This window comes from Hemiscyllium ocellatum, chromosome 4 (assembly GCF_020745735.1).
Source record: "Hemiscyllium ocellatum isolate sHemOce1 chromosome 4, sHemOce1.pat.X.cur, whole genome shotgun sequence".
In the NCBI taxonomy this organism is placed as follows: Eukaryota; Metazoa; Chordata; class Chondrichthyes; order Orectolobiformes; family Hemiscylliidae; genus Hemiscyllium; species Hemiscyllium ocellatum.
The window spans coordinates 55,809,706-55,815,705 of record NC_083404.1 but is presented as its reverse complement, the minus strand read 5'-3'; positions in this window follow the sequence as shown (position 1 = coordinate 55,815,705).

Genomic DNA, 6,000 nt, shown 5'->3' with positions numbered 1-6,000 from the left:
GGCTAATTCTCACTCCCTCCAGGCCATGGAGTAGGTATTTTGTTACTATTGGTTCAGTTTGTTCAGAGATTCTTCAGCACCTGCAATTGGATTTTGGTGTGTCCTCTTTTCTAAGAAGGTTTCAACCTCTTTCAGGACCCCCAACGAATGTAGTCCCTCCATCATTCCCAAATTTCTTTCCTTGCAAAATTGAAAGGATGCTTGGATCATCCTATTAGTCGATGACTCAAAGGCCTCATGTTTTCTAATAATTACTATTGGGAATTTTATTTCTGATTTTGGCATACCCAGGCCTTTATCCCTACTCTTTCCATAAATAACAACACCATTGTTCATTTAATGGGAAAGATGTAAGCTCTCTTTTTTAAATAGAGAAAGTAATGGAGAAAGTTGATGAAAGGAATGTAGTACAAGTTGCTCATATGGATTTTAAGAAAGTGTCTGACAAATATCAATTCAGAGATTATTTAGCAAAACTGTGCCTCATGAAATATGAGGTTAGTTACAGCTTAGTTGAAAAATTTCTTAAAGGCAGAAAGCAGCAAGTTGTTGTAAATCGATGTTATACAGACTACAAGATGGTGTATAGTGGGTTTGCCCAGTATTAGGACCACTTGCTTTATTTTATAGTGTGGTGAAGCCTCATAATATGTTGTCATTACTTGGACACTTAGGTTCTAAGGGGGAGAGAAAAATTAATTTAGTTTTCAGTTCTATGAAGGACTTTATTTGGTTAGAAAAAATGTCAAAGTAACTTTGAATAACAAGCTGAAGACAGCATTTCAAGAAATTGTGATTTTAGCTAAATTACTAGTTTAGTAGAGGCCATTCAGCCTTGCATGACTTATTTGAATCACAACATAACTAAACTCTCTGTCTTGGTTCCTTTACTATATTAATGTATGTCCCCTCTCCCTGCTGAACTAATGTAAACTCCTCCCAACAGCACTAATAATCCAATATGCAAGGATGTTGGTCTCATTCTGGTTCAGGTGTAGATTGCTAGAGGTATTATAGATAACTACAAAATGTTGCGTGCACAGCCCAGACCATCACAAAAGCCACAGTCTCATTCATGGACTCTGTCTACACATCTCATTGCCATGGAAAGGCTGCCAACACCAACAAAGACTCCTCCCACCCCAATAATACTCTCTTCCAACCTTTCCATCAAGCAGAAGATACAGGAGCTTGAACACATGCATCAACAGGTTCAAGAACACCTTTTTCCTTGCTGTTATCACACTGCTGAATGGACCTCTCTAACTTCAAAACTGATGTTGACTTTGCTTTTGTGCACCTCCTGTGCAGTCATAACCTTGTATGCCTCACTCTGTCTAGGCACCTTAAGATCTGTATGTCTCCACGTTTGTTATGATCTGCATGTACTGCTTGCAAAACAAAGTTTTCATGACATGTGACACTATAAATCAAATCAAAGATAAGACAGATGAGTTAAATATGTGAATTGGAATGTAGAATTGTGATATTGTTGCCATCACAGGGACATGGTTGTGGGATGGGATGGACTGGCAACTCAACGCTTTGAGGTTTTGAATCTTCAGGTGAGATGTGGGTGGGTGCAAAAGAGGTGGTGTTGCATTATTAACGAAGGACTAGATACTGTAGTAGGAGGGACAATATTTTGGAAGGGTCTTCAAATGAGGATAGAGGTTAGGAATAAAAAGAGTGCAGTCACATTTCTGGGGGTGTACTAGAGGCCCCCAAATAGTCAGTAACAATAGAGGCACAGATATGCAGACAATTCACTAACGTGTGTAATAATAGGCAAATTATATCAGGGAACTTCAAACTTCTGAACATTAATTAGGGCAGTCGTACTGTAAAGGGTTTAGAGGGGGTGGATTTCTTGAAATATATTCAGGAGAGCGTTTTATGTTAACACATAGAAGGTCATATAAAGAATGGTACAGAGCTGTATTTGATTCTGGGGAACAAATCCATACACCTGGTTTTGGTTGGCAATGAGGGAGCATTTCAGTGATAGCGACCTCAACACAGCATGATCTAAGTTTGTTATGGCAAAGGAAAAGACAGTCAAAAAGGACTTTGGATTGAGGAGATGGCAGATTTGATTAAAATAAGACCAAAAAGTGGACTGAGAAAGGCTATTTGTGGGGAAATCTACAGCAGAACAGTTGGGATATTCAAAAAGGAATTTGGGAGAGTTCAGGATTGGTATGTTCTTTTTAGAGTGAAATGTAGAAGCTTCAAGCCCAGAGAGTCCTCCTGACTGGATAAGAAGAAAAGAGATGCTTTAAGCAGGTGTGAAGGGAGCAAATCAACAGAGGCCCCAGTAGAGTATAGAAAATGTGGTGGGAACTTAAGAAAGCAATTAGGAGAGGAAAGAGGGGGTATGAATAAAAAGTGATGTATATGAATAGGAAGAATCTCAAGATGCTCAAGCACCTTCTGCCATATCCTTACCCCAACCCTCATACACCAGGCCTTGTCATCATGTGGGTTACTTCACAAACAATCCATTGTCAGCCACTAATAGTCCTCATTAGCAGCTATGATTCTCTCAGGCTGACCTTTACCCATTCCTTCATCTGTGCAATGTTTTCTTCTGTCATCTTGTAACTTGCCGGTTTCAGTTTTTTTTGAGCTCACCAGTCAAGTGTAGCGTTGGCAATAAATACAGCCAAAAGCTTATCACAAGAGTAAATAAGGCAGGGAAGGAAAATCTCTTTTCTTTAGCTGATATTACAAGGATTAGGGGACACGGATTTATGTTTTATACAAGTTTTGGAGGGGAAATATTAGAAAGACCTTTCTTTTGTACAAGTGATAATAATCTGTGACTAATTATCCACTGGGATTGCAAATGGAGAAACAATTAGTGATTTTGAAAAAAAGAAATTGAGTATAAAGCTCTGAATAGGCCACTACTATCGTACTGTGTCCAGCTCTAGTCAATGTTCTTTCGGACAGTGGTGAAAGCACATAAAAGGATGTAGTAAAAATTTATCAAAATGGTTCCAAGATGAGGTAACTTAGGTACAGGGTTATGATGAGGTAACTTAGCTAAAGGGCTGTGTTGAAAATCTATTGTTGTTCTTCTTGGACCAAAGTAAGTTGAGGGGATTTTGAATTGAGTTGACAAGATTGTGGTAAAATAAAGAACTGCAGATGCTGGAGATCTGAAAATAGCTTATCCTTTTCTATCATATCTATATAAGTCATAATCTTGTAACAAAAACAGAAATTGCTGGAGAAACTCAGCAGGTCTGGCAACATCTGTGGAAGAAAGCAGAGTTAACATTTTGTGTCTGGTGACTCGCCAACAGAACTGTTAGTAGCTGAAGTTTTGGTGAGGTGAGGTGAGCGGTTTGGTGGAGATCGAGCCCAGAGAAAGACACAGAGACACATGAAAGAGGTGAGTAAACAAAGAGATTTAGTATAAATACCATTTTTCCTAGCTACGGACAGTTCTGACTCAAATTGTTAACTCTGCTTTCTTCCCACAGATGTTGCCAGACCTGCTGAGTTTCTCCAGCAATTTCTGTTTTTGTTACAAGATTATGACTTATTTAGATACGATAGAAAAAGATAAGCTATTTTCCATTCACTGATGGTACAAGGACTAAGCTATGCAGTCACTTGTGGCTCAGTGGTAGCAAATTCATGTCTGAATTATGAGTTTTTAGATTCAAGTCCCATGTGATCTTGAGCACAAAAGTCAAGGTTGATCTACTGGTGCAATAATAAAGGAGCACTGTATTATTGTAAGTTTTGCCTTTTAGATGAGATGTTTAAAAGGAGGTATCATCTACTAGGTGAATGGTTGTGAGAATCCCCACGGAGCTATTTTCAAAGAGGATCAGTGGAGTTACATCTGTTTGATATTTATCCTTCTACCAACATCACAATAAAGAAGATATTATGGTCATCATCACATTGCTGTTTGAGAGAGTTTGTGCCACATTTCCTATATTTCAACAGTGATTACATTTCAAAAAGTACTTAATTAAATGGAAAGATCTTTGGGATGTTTGGTGGTTATGAAAAACTAAATCTTTGTTTTTCACAGATTTGAGGTTTTGGTTAGAAGATACAAGGAGGGTCTAAAGAAGAACATTTTATGCGTTTAGCGGTAAAGACTCGAGATTCATTGGCTGTGAGAGTGTTGGAAATGAAGATGAATTATTTAAAAAAACAGCATGTCTGTACCTAATGAAGATATTTGATTGCCTCTATCAAAATGGCCACTATGATTTACCTGCACATGCACTCGCAACACAACTGTTGTTATACTGTTATATACATTGGCCTTCAAATATTTGAATACTTCATTTATTAAATGAATTCAAAAAATCTCAGTCTGAGGTATTCATTAAAAAAAGACAATTTCTTCCTCCCCATTCTTTTCTGCATAATTTGCAGTCACATAAATCAGGTAACTCTACTGCTCCCTAAAACATTTCAACAGGACAATTGGAGATCTGCTGCAAAAGTAAATTAAGTTCAATGATTACAATACTTCCACCCATTTTCAGAGATGTTCCACACTTAAACATTGTGCTTCTATGAATGAGTGTTGGTTGTTCTACTTAGTGGTGACATTGCCTGTAAATAAAGTCATGGACAGGCACTTGGAAATAAATTTCCAAGGTTCCAGGCATAGAGCAGAGAAATTGGGATGACTGGGTTGTTCTAGTTGCCTTGGATTTAAGACCATAAGATTGGGGAGCAGAATTAGGCCATTCAACCCTTTGAGTTTGCTCTGCCATTACATCATGGCTGCTATGTTTCTTAACCTTATTCTTCCCGTGACACTTGACCCCTTTACTAATCAAGAGCCTATCTATCTCTGTCTTAGATACACTTAATGACTTGGCTTCCACAGCTCTCTGTAGCAATGAGTTCCATAGGTTCACCACCCTCTGGCTGAAGAAATTCCTCCTCATCTCAGTTCTAAGAGGTCGCCTCTTCACTCTGAGGTGGTGTCCTCAGTCCTAGTCTCTCTTACTAGTGGAAACATTTTATCCACATCCACTCTCTCTAGGCCTCTCAATATTCTATAAATGTCAATAAAATACCTCCCTCATTCTCCCAAACTTTATCGAGTATGGACCTAGAGTTCTCAACCGCTCCTCAACAAGCTCTTAGAGTCATAGAGATGTACAGCAGAGAAACAGATCCTTCAGTTCAACTGTTCCATGCCAATCAGATATCATAAACTAATCTAGTCCCATTTGCCAGCACTTGGCCCAGACATCCTATAAACTCTTCAGATTCATATACTCATCCAGATGCCTTTTAAATGCTGCAATTGTACCAGCCTCCACCACTTCCTCTGGCAGCTCATTCCATACACACACCACCCTCTGCATGAAACAGCTGCCCCTTAGGTCTCTTGTATATCTTTCTCCTCTCACCCTAAACCTAAGTCCTCTAGTTCTGGACTCCCCACCCCACCCAAATATCCTATCCATGCCCCTTATGATTTTATAAATCTCTATAAGGTCACCCCTCAACCTCCGACACTCCAGGGAAAACAGACCCAGCCTATTCAGCCTCTCCCAAAAGCTCAAATCCTCCAACCCTGGCAACAACCTTGGTAAACCTTTTCTGAACCATTTCAAATTTCACACCATTCTTCCGACAGGAATTTTACTGTTTGCATATTTCTGCATTTGACTTTAACATTTTCGTATTATGTGCAGGATTATCACAGAAGCATTTTAAGGAGTTGGTTTCTCAAGACTTGAAAACTTCCTTGCTGTTACACTTATCCCTGTAGTTTAATCCAATTGAGGCTTATTAATTAGCAACTTTACTCAGACTTTTTGTTCTGAGGAATCTACATTCAGCATTAACTAGTCCAAGTCCAGTCACAACTAGTTTAGTTAGTTAAACAGCTTCAAATAGTTCCTGTCCATTCTGGGTTGACCTGATAAAATGTAGCTTATGTTTTCTAAAAAGCTTACCTTTGTTTAAACATGTTCCCTATTTGTCCATAAATATTAGGAATTT